The sequence below is a fragment of the Gossypium raimondii genome, chromosome 2, assembly GCF_025698545.1.
Source record: "Gossypium raimondii isolate GPD5lz chromosome 2, ASM2569854v1, whole genome shotgun sequence".
Taxonomy (NCBI): domain Eukaryota; kingdom Viridiplantae; phylum Streptophyta; class Magnoliopsida; order Malvales; family Malvaceae; genus Gossypium; species Gossypium raimondii.
In genome coordinates, this window is record NC_068566.1 from 12721573 (window position 1) to 12733924 (window position 12352).

Genomic DNA, 12352 nt, shown 5'->3' on the forward strand with positions numbered 1-12352 from the left:
CAGCTATTTTTAGGATCCACATGGCTTGAACATTTCCCCACGAGTTGGACACGGCATAGGCCTATGTGCCAGCCCGTGTTGATTTCGCACCCTACTTCCCAAATACGCGAAAAAACCCAATTTTTAGGTTTTCTGAGCATTCTAAAGTCTATAAATACCAATTAGAAGAAGACATAAAGGGGAAATTAGAGAAGATCGAAGAGAACATTCAAAGAACACCTTCGGAACCAACTCGAAAGTGAATCTCTATCAAGATTGAAGATCTCCATTTAATTTCTTTCGAAGTTTTATTGAGTTTCTTTATGTCTTGTGGTTATTCTGACTTTGAGATGTTTCTATTGAGGATTATGAACTAAATTCCCTACATACCTAGAAAGGATGAACCTATGATGAATAATTTTATTTAATTTATATTTTATGCGATAAATACTTGATTCTTGTTCTCAATTATGTATGCTTATTTCTTGGTTTAATATTTTGGGATATTAATTCATGTTTAATGTGCTTATTTCAATGGAGGAAAAGTCCATGTTTAGGAGTATATCTAGTATAATTGAGTGAAGTTGCATGCAATCCTAGAAATAAGATGACAAAAATCTATCGAATTAGAGTCATATCTAATAGGAGAATCCATAAATCAAGTTAATGAGAAAATAGGGTTTTAATTAGAAAGAGATTTCAATTATCAACCAAGAGTCAGTTGTTCTTAATCTCAAAATAGATATTAACATAATTTAGGGATTTCTACGGATTAAGACACAAGTGAATAAATTGTTTAATTGATTCATAATAAAAGGTGGAGTTTAGGTGGATTCGTTCATGGGTATTATTTATCTCATTGGTTAATATTTGATTATTTCCTCAATTAGTTTTTTGTTACATTCTTAGATAAATTAGTTTAGTAATTTTAGATTAAGACACAATCACTCCAATTTGTTGGCTAAATAATAAGAAGACGGTAATTACTAGTACTTTTAGTCCTCATGGATACGATATTCTCTACTCACTATAGCTATATTATTGTTCGATAGGTGCTCTTGCCTTTGTCGTATTTATAGTTAGTTTAGTGACCATCAGTTACAAATTACGAAATGGGTTGCTAAGAGCAAAGAGAAAGATTTAGCTAATGCTAATTCATCCAATGACAAGGGTGATGATTTCTTATTGGTTTCAACAAGTGAAAACTCTGAGCTTACGTCTGAATAGATCCTGGATTCGGGGTGTTCTTCCCATATGTGTTGCAATAGGTACTGGTTCTCCACATACAATTTAGTTGAAGGTGGAGTTGTGTGCATAGAGAATGGTTCACCTAGTAAGGTAACCGGTATTGGTACTGTTCAGATCAGGATGCACGATGGGATAATTAGGACACTGTCAAATGTTAGGCCTGTGCCTAACTTAAAGAAAAATCTCATCTCTTTGGGAATTTTGGACTGGATGAGTTGTAGAATTAATATTAAGTCAAATGAAATTAAGGTATCCCGTAAGGCTCTCATTTTAATGAAAGGTAAAAACATTAACAGTCTTTATGTTCTGGAAGGATCAACGGTGACCGATGAAATAGGACATCCCTCATCTGTTAAGGAGTCGAAGTCAACTCATTTGAAGCAGAGATGTCATGGGAGGGATAAATGTATGATCGTTTCGTATAATGGAGGTTCTCTTTTGGATACAGGTTTCGAAAAGATAGGGCATTGCATTGCGTTCATGGAAATCAGACCCGAGTTAGTTTTGATTTGGCAGTGCACAAGTTGAAGACTAGAAGTCTTCCAGCTTCTAAACACAACTTCGACTCAGTTAATACCCTGCATTTTTTAGATAAGCCTGTGGCGGGCTTTGGCAAAAAAGACATTATGGAAATACGAGTCAAGGTAGAGATTTGTGGAGTTATGCCTTACATTTTTTGACTTTTCTTCCAATTATGCTTTGTTTTTAGTTTCACACTTAAAATGTGATTAGTGTAGGTTATTTTAATATTATTTAACCTACGAATTTAGCCCTCAAATAGGCCCTTTTTCCACCCTATAAAAATAACCCATAACATATTTAGGTATTAACTTTTACAAGCTATCATATAATTTTGTGTTTATGTTTTGAGGGTTCCTATTTTGGGGTTTAGTTTTATTTTCAACTTTGTACTCTTCATTTTTTCCATTATAGTGAAATTATCTTTTTCCATGGTTTTTTATCCTCATTTGAGGAGTTTTTCAATGTAAATACGTGTGCTCGATCTTTTCAATTTTCTTTTTTATTTTACTTGTTCGTTGCTTAATCGGGTTTATCCCCAACAGGTACCAAGAGCTATGTATTGGTACCTAGCAGCAAGGTATCAACACTTACACCCCTGCCCTATAGCTTTTTAGCTACTAACTTCAAAGGTTTCAATACACTTACTATAGGTTTTGAAACTTGGACCCCTATAGCCAAATTTAGGTCACTAGTTAGTAAAGTTTTGATACCTACTCTCAAAGTTTCAAAACTTGGGTGCAAAAGACCAAAATTCAATTTTGAAAACACCTTAAAACAACTTCCATACACCTCTTAACCATTCCATTACACAAAGTAATCAAATATGCAAATAAAAGGGCATAAAAACACAAGTTAAAACATGAATCACACTAAAGCCTCATCATTTAATCGAAAATATTTCAAGATCAAAATCAAATTCGAAACTCAATATCAAATTAGAAATAGCATCCCTGCCATATTTGCTTACAAAACCATTCAAGACTCATGGCCACCTTACTGGGATTTTGAGCCCTTAAAGCAGTTATTTTGTCATTATGCTTGTAATTTTGCAAATAGATTGGTTAATAAAATTTCATAGTTCAATTAGCAGCTTTTGCGTAACTATCCTCACTAGTTTTTACACAAAAAGAAAAATGAACAAAGAAAATATTGGGTCATTGATTACGTAAGGTTTAACTAATACTAAGTTGCATCAAACGAATGAAATATGATGCAGCAACACAACTTATTAGTAGGTAATCTAAATGGTACATAGTATCAGGAATCAAAATGAATAATTGATTCAAGGGATTATAATGTTGTTTATCAAGTCCAATTGAGGAGTAACACCCAATAACACCCCTTACTTGTCCCAACATACAGTAGAATGGGAGATGCTATCGAAACACTTTTGAACTTAAATAAAAAAAATTATTTTAATAAAATACCATTTGGAAAATTCATAAAAATTCTTAAAACCATTGTCAACATTTAAGAAAGAATCAAATGTGATTTGAAATCATTTTGAGTCATTGAAAATATAGGGACCTTACCAAATTATAAGGAAAGTGTTTGAAACCTTTTGACTTAAATAGAGGTCATAAAATGAGATAAAATAATTTTCAAGAACTTAATATGATCTTAGAATCATTTATAAACTTTTTGTGGGTGATCGGAGGTGTCCAAGGTCAATTTCAAGCCTTAGAGGGGGCAAAACACCCAAAACAGTGCAAGGGCCTTGTTCAGGGGCTAGGTATCAGTACCTAGACTTAGAACTGTAGAGTTTTAGCTACTGACTTGTTCCAGTCCAATACCTACGGTAAGGGTACTAAACCCAGGGCCCTTAAAGCTAAAAGATAGTCCAAAAACATTTAAAAGTCTTGCCTAAATATTTCTATACCATTTCTATATGTTCTAAAGCATTATAAACCACTTTCAAATCTCATTCAATTTCATGATGCTATCTATAAAGACAATAAAAGTAAACTATGGGATAAAGCTTGAGTAAAAATGCATAAATGGCTTGAATTACAAATCAATGTTTTACATATTCAAATCCAAACTAAGTATTAATGTACATGCCATAATCTTAATGTCAAGAATAATGAATTACTAAATTACAAACTTTAAAACCTCAAACAATGACATGATGATCCCAAGTCGAAGTCCAAGCTGTTCGACCAATCTTATACCTATGCATTTCAAACCAATAATGCATGAGCTCAGCAACTAACTGACCGCGTTTGCACATGCTCATAAAACAAACGGTTTTATAAAACAATTTTAAAGCGCGGTCTTACTGCAAGTGTACAAGTCAGTCGTACTATCTGCAATGTTATAATGGAACACTGGAGTATTCCAAGTAGAGGTGTTAAAATTTTGGTTGAAACCAAATTAATTGACCGAGTCGATCTAATTTGGTTAATTGGTCGATTAACTGATTTAATTCGTTCAGTGGTCGGTTAATAATTTTTTGGAAGTTCGATTAACGATTAATTTAGTTTGAAATTAGGTAATTAACCAAATTAACCAAACTGCTAATTAATATTATATATCAACCCACTGCCCACCCAGACCCAGGCCCCAAAATAAGCCCAATCCAATATATATCTATAAACCCAACTCAACCTGATCCTAAAACTAAAAATAATTTAATAATTTAATAAAGAAAACATAAAATGTTAAAAACTAAAGTCTCACAAATAATGCACACTACTACACTCACACAGAAAATCAGAAATTCCTAACCTTAAATTGAAAATCTTTAATCTAAAATCTCCCAAAATCCCTACTCCCTACTGCTAGTCACCACCGTTGAACATCCACTAGTCACACTGTTCGATGTCCACCAGGTCACCATCATCGTTCAACATTTCTCCATCACCAATTTCGACTTCACCTAAAATCCTTAATTGAAATCTCCCAAAATCCCTAACCCCAAACAAGGATGCACTTTGACGTCATTCACCACTGTCCGGCACTCACCTTGGGTTTTTTAGGTGTTTTTTTGTTAAAGGCCTCTTCTTTATCTTTTTACCCAAATGGAATTTTTCAGATATATGTGTGTATGTATTTGGTTTGTGGGTTTCTTGTGGTTTGAATTTTGATGTGTGTTTTGTAACATGGTGGAGAGTGTTTGGTTGGTGGAATTATAGAAAGAATAAGAAAAAGTGAAGAAATTAGTTCAAGTTTTTTGATAGCTAGTGTGATATGATTTTGGTTAACTAATATTTGATGATTGTTTTCCTCTAGGTAAAAATAGAATGAATTAGAAGAAACCCAAGATCTCAATTTTCTCTTAAAGTCCTTTTTATTAGGTAGGTGTTATATTATTGAAGTGGGGAAATACTTTTGAGATCAATTATAGATACATGATATATATGAGTGTGTTAGTATATACTTGAAGAAATCCTTTTTCCGGGATCAATTTTGCTGAAATAATCATCTTTAAAAATTGTTATGAAATGAAGTGTAACGCTTGTTGCTAAATTCATTTTTTCTTAATTTCCACTCATTTAAAACAGTGTGATAATTCATTTAAAAAGTTGAACTACTTAATCTTCATTAAATTTCAGTATATCTTTTCAGTTTACATACCATGATCTCGCTTCCATATGAATAAAGGCTTATCAATTTTTTACACTTGAACTAATCTGTTGGATTTTAATGTTGGTACTTTATATGCATTTATTTTTTTCTTCCTGTATGCATTATTTAGTGTAAAGGGGGAGTAGAGAAGACATGGCAAGCTTATATAACAGTAAAATATTTTTGGATATGTTTTATGTCGAAACCATTTTTTTGAAAAACAAAAATTTTAAGTTGTTGACTTTAAAAAATGAAAATTGGGAGTCGCCACCGATCTTTTATTGAGGTGTGATTGGATCACCTAAAAAACGGCTTTGGTGTACGAGTTTTTTAAAAAAAAGGGTCCGGGAGTTAGTTACGTACAAGGAAGGATTAGCACCATTGTAACGCCCAAAATTGGTACCTAATTAATTAATTAGTGTCTTAAGGTCGAAAAAATATAATCTTTAAAACACTTAAAACGTTACGTATTAAGACCCTTCTCAATTCAGAGAAGCGAAAATGCCACACCCAATGCGTTAGGGCACAACATTCTAATTTCCTCCAAAATGAATTAGGTCAGAATACTCGTATAATGAAAAAATTAAAAGAATATCCATTTATCCAAGATTTAAGAAATCGCAGCCCAAACGTTAGGGCACAATTCCTTTAGAATCCCAAACTCGGAATATTTCCTTTATTGTTTTTAGAAAAATAATTTCATTTCGAGAAATCAATGCGTCACATCCAATACGTTAGGACACAACGTGTTGAATTCCCAATAATGAATTCTTATTTTTTTGATTAAAGAGAAATGCTCGATTGTTAGACTTAACGAAGAAAATCGGAACCCAATACGTTAGGGCTCAATTTCCTTGAAAATCCTAAATTCAAGCATTCTCTCAATTTTGAAAAGTTTGAAATCGAGTAAAGAATGATGTGATGCTATATTAAATATACAATGCAATAATAAATATTACAATGGCCTAGAAATAATATAAATAAATGAATAAATAAAATCAATATACATAATAAAAATAATCACATACAAAATATCAAATAAATCATAAAAAACAATTCTTTTTAACATATAAACGAAAACATGAATTAATAATCGAATGAAGAAAATAAACAAAATATAAAGAATAAAAGGCACATAATATATACATTGAAATTAAAAGGCATACACATAATTTACATATGTAACTTTGGATTAAAATTTATAAAAGCGAGAATATATAATGCATTTGTGAAAATAAAATATAAATTATAAAGTAAGTGTTAAAAATACATATATTTGAGCATTTAAAAAAATAAATATATTCATATATATATACAAGTATATAAAAACTAGTTAAAATATTAATATGTATACATACATATATATACAAAGATAAATATAACATATATAGATTATAAAAAATAATTATATATAAATAAATAAAATAAAAATAATTACCTCATATTAAAAAAATAAATATGCGAAAAATATTAGTTTTAAAAAAAATATAAATACGCACATAGAAACAAGTATATATATATATAGCTAAAATAATAATAATTACATATGAAAATAATAATAATAATTACATTAACAAAATTAACTAATTTTAAGAAAATAAAAAGGATTAAATTGAACTACAAGTAAACAAATCTGGGGTAAATCTGCAAATAAATAAAATCTGGAGGACTAAATTGAACGAGCGAATTACATAGAGGGGCTGGAAAGGAAATTTTCCCTTCTCCTCTAAAACGGTGTCGTTCAAAAGGATTAAATTGGAATATAAAATAAATAAAAGGGTAAATTAAAAAAATAAAGAAAACTTAATTACAAAAACATTAAAAGGCGGAGGGGCTAAATAAAATAAATAAATAAAATTCGCAGTGGTATCACCTTCTCCCTTTTTTAAAATCGTAAATAAAAAAATAATCGAAAAAAATATTAAGCCACCTTTAAAAAACTGCCAATCGTTCTTTTTTTATTCCTCCTCCTCTTCTTTTTCCTCTCTCTTTACAACGAAGGGAGTGACCTCTATTTATAGTAGAGCCTCCCCAAATCCAACGGTACAGATCAATTACATCAACGGCTGAAATTAAAGGGTATCTACAAATTAAATCTCTAAGATTACAAAATCATATCTTCTAAGATTGCATATATCATATCTAAGATTGCATATCATATCTAAGATTACATATCCTCGAAGATTATGTTTCCATATGTGAGCCCGGGCTAAAATTCGGTATTACATTTTATACTTATTTTAACAAAAAAAATAAAAACATATAAATTTCGGTTAATTCTGTTCACCAACCAAATTAACCAAAATATTTCGGTTCGGTTAATTTTTTTTGGAAAATTTTATGTTCGGTTAACAGTTAAAGGATTAAAAAGTTCAGTTAATTTGGTTAATGCTAGTTTAGTTCGGTTAACTATTTGAACACCCCTAATTCCAAGGATCGTACCCAAAGGAGATGGTGATTGAGTAATGAATAGCATCCACTACAGAGTCTAAGCGGCTACTGATATGATTTTATGGTACGTCAAATCATAACAAGAGAGTTTTATAAGAAAATTAAATATGCTAATCTAGGGACCAAATTGTAATGAGTACAAAAATAAGAGATTAATCAATAAATGACTAATGGTGGTTGGTTGTTTTCGATGTGGTTCGCAGACCTACGAATGAGGGAATTAAATCACTTAAATTACTAAGTGGCTCAATTTGATCTCTCGATCTCAATTTTACAAACTTAGACGAATTAATCCGATTTATCTCTCAATCTCAGAGGTTAATCTAAGACTAATGAATTCGTGCACAACAAGATTACCTCTCAGTCTCAATTGTTTAAATATTCCTTTAGGGGCGTTACTTCCTAAACTTTTAGGTCTATTCAGTTTAGTCTAAATTATTACGATTTAGTCCCTTGTCCAAAAAAATCATCTTACCCACATCTCCATCAACCAACCCCCTTTTTAGGTTTAGCTAGTCATGCTGAAAATAAAGAGAATGGGCATGGAAATGAAAGGTAAAGAAAATATTAAAGTAAGTTTAAGAAATATATAAAAATTTGGATTTTTATGCAAGAAAACTTAAAAAACATGAAACTAAAGACATTCAGCAAGACAATTTAAAGCAATAAACATAAAAGGAACAAACTTTAACTAATTTAAAGTAAAAGAAATTGAAATACATTAAATTAAAGCTAGAAATGTCTTACAACCAAGGTATAGGGACTGAAAGTGCAAAAAAACCTAAGCTAGAGTTACAACTAACTTAACTAACACTAAGAACACTAAGAATATGAAGTAAGTGCAGGTAAATAAACCTTAAAACTAAGAAAGAAGAAGAGAAAATAAAAAATCCTAGAAAAGATGTAGAAAAACTAAGAGAAAACCTAATTAAACTAACACTAAGGACTAAACTAATGTTTTTGTCTCCCCTCCTCAACCAAAATTAGTTATTTTAGGCTGATTGCTGATGAATTTTCATTGCCAAAATTGCCCCTACATTGGCCTTGGGTGATTGGTGGATTAGGTGGACAAAAAATACATTTTTGTCCAATTTTGTCCCCATCATGATGTTGGTGTCATGATACCCAGAAGAGTATATCACGATACCTCAGGCCAGTTCAAACCTTGGGGGTCTTCTTTGAAGGGTGGATATCACGATACCACTAAACGATGGTGTCCAATCTTCCATCCTATTGAAGGTATCGTGATTCCAAGTACGGATATGCAATATCCTTTCCTTTGTTGCCATTTTCACTCGTTTTCAACCTCCAACATGTCCCTACACCACTCAACCACATGTTAGTGTTAGAGTATGCCCAAAGACCAATAATGAGATGATTGTAATCACATACTCGTTTTACCTTGTTTGTTAATATAAGACATTGCCATTATTATTTTAGTTTCTTTTTTCGTGTATGTAAATAAATTGATTAATAATAAAGTCCTAAGAATAATATGATTATTCTTAAAAAGTCCTTAGTCAAGTATTATTGTGGGCTTGGACAATAATAATGGATTGAGACTAATGTGTACTTGATTGATGACAAAGTGTTGTCATTGACATAGGGATGTCAAAATCAATACATGGGTATGTGTTAAAGAACAACATATTGGACTGACCCGCTATGAGTATGTTTCTTGGATTATTATGTAATAGTCACAACATTACTCATAGTGATAACTATGTATACGATCCTCAAACTTGAGATCATCGTTCCCCCAAATTCGTGAGTTATATATTTTGATATAATCAAATATCTACCGTAACAAGTTGTACTATAAAGACTGATGTTGAGTATGCCACAATCTATGTAGTGGGATATGATTGATCAATATAGGATTTGTCCTTCCTACATAATGGGAGCAATATCTTAGTCCACTTGATGGAGTGAGACTAGAAATGCATGATCATGCTTAAATAAGTTGATTTGAGATATTACACTTATTTGTTTATTATTATCTATTCATAATATCAAGAAATATGATATTGGATTATTCAAGTGTGACTATTCCATGACTTAAGTCCAAAATAGATATAAATGACAAAATGTTATAGTACATGAAAGATTTATCACAAAAAGGTTATGTCGAATCAGGATTTCTTGTAACTTGGGTAGCAATGATGCATTGCTAGATACCACTCATTGCTTGTAACATTAGAAATGTGCTAGTATTACTACTAACATTACAAGAGCCTACAGGATCACACCCTATGGTTAAAATGAATAGAACCTAAACACAATTGGTATTTTTTTTGGCTGTCACATGAATTAAATTAATTGTTGAATTAAATTAATTTGATAGTTAAGTATTGAACACATTATATGTAAAAACTTGTTGTACACAAATAGAGAATATAATTAAAATTAATATATGAATTTGTTTCATATAAAATATTAACTGAATATTGTTTACCAAATTTATTAAAATAAATAATAATTTGAATAAAAGATAAAATATTTATGGAAGTTAATATTCTTTTGGAAATAATATAACATTTTAATACCTTCCATAATTTTCTCTAAAAATAAAAAGGAAATTATTCTGTTTTTATTATGGGTGATTAATAAAAAGGAATATAATCCCTAATAGTGTGTAAGTTACCAGAAAAATAAAATAAGGTCAAACAATCATTTTGAAAATTCTCTTTGAAAAAGTTCAAGAGAGTTTTGATGTTCGTTCTTGACTAGGTGGATTACGTAGAGGCCGAGACATTATTGTTGCTACTTGAGTTCGACATCACACAGAGGGATCAGAAAAACAAATAGGTATATTTTTTACCCTTATTTCAATCCAATTCGTTTCTTGTGCATGAATCCATGGTTGATGATCATCAGAATAATTTATTTTCCGCTTGGGTCACAAAATGAGTAAAAGTGAGACATTTGCACTTATTAACTTAAAATTTAAAAATTACATGAAACTATGAAAAAATACACTACTTTGCTTGAAAATAAGCTCCTAAAGTATATCGAGAAAGCCTAATTTTCCATATCAAATTATGGCAGATCAAACTCCACCTCATGTAACTCTGTGCTTGTCCTCAAGAAAACACACCAAACATGCAAAAGAAAATGCGACTCTTGGGCTAAATCAGACAACTAAGTCACATAGCGGTAAAACATGAAACTCATAGAAGAACTACCTCACATGCAACATAAGATTGATGTCTAGCTAACTTGTTTATTCCTAATGCAAACATTTATTTCACTAAGTTAAAATTTCAATAGATGTAAAGCTAATGGAAATGAAAATATGTACAAGTGTTATCCATCAAAATAAATTATACAAACCACTCATAGATATTTAAAAAGAATTGATAATGTTCGTTCAAACAAATGCAAGCTATTCACAAATTATTGTGTTCGTAATTTATTCGGGTCTCAAAGGTCTTCTAGGCTTGTAATGTTCTAAGGCTTAGGATGGTTCATAATTCAAATAATAGATACTCAAAATGGGTCCAAGCACTAGAAACTATTAAACACATGACATTGTTCCTTACTCGTCCCCAATTTATTTACAAGCTCACCTCTTTATTTCTCCTTCTCTCGCCTACCTTATTTCCCCAAAATGTTAGAAGGTATAACGTGAGATTAGTACGTACAAAATTTATAATTGTGAATCGAAAGCTTTTAAATTTTGAGCTTAATTTTGATTTAGCTTTTTTTTTCTTTATTTTGCACTATTTCATTCACCTTTTTTTTAAATGTACTAATTCACATATTCCCTTTATTTTCTTTTTTTTTTTTCGCACACAAAGCCACCGTAATGTTTCTACCTAGCCCTCAATGTCTATGGCCTGACGTCCATTACGTAGTGCATTTAAAGAATGGGATAGAGAAGGATTAAGTACTAGACTCGTTTAGGCTTGAGGCTTTGATATTAAGGCTTACAAGAAAAGGGTACTGGAGGCTCAAAGATATAGGAACTAGGGGTACATAGTAATTGGTAAGCTTTCAGGCTCTAGGCTATTTCAAATAATGCCTAAGGTCTTTCCCGAATCAATTACCTAGTACCAATTCTTTCAGGCATACACTATTTAAACAAACAATTAACAATTCAAATTATTTATCTACAAGGATCTGTATACTTTATTCATCCTAAGGTACACTTTATACATTTTCATTTAGGTTATTGTCTCTAGTCTATTATACACATGGACTTATTTAACTAAATAGTCCACAATTAAGAATAAGAAATTATATAATATCATTCAAAATTTACAAGTTTGGCAATTCTATTTACTTATTCAAAATGTAAAACTAGTAACTTATTACCTAATTATAGTCCAAACACCATGCAATTACACAAAATAAAAACACAAAAATAAGAGATTTTTTTGGAATTTTTTTGAAAAAGGAAAAAAAATTAAAATATACACATAAAATGGAATAAAAGAAATAAAAATAAGCCACATAAAACTATACGCATCCCCCACACCTAGACTACACATTGTCCCCAATGTGTCCCAAGAAAATATCTATAGAAGGTTACCAAACTTCCCTAGAATGAGGCATCAGATTGGCTCGGGGGTCCACCTCCTTC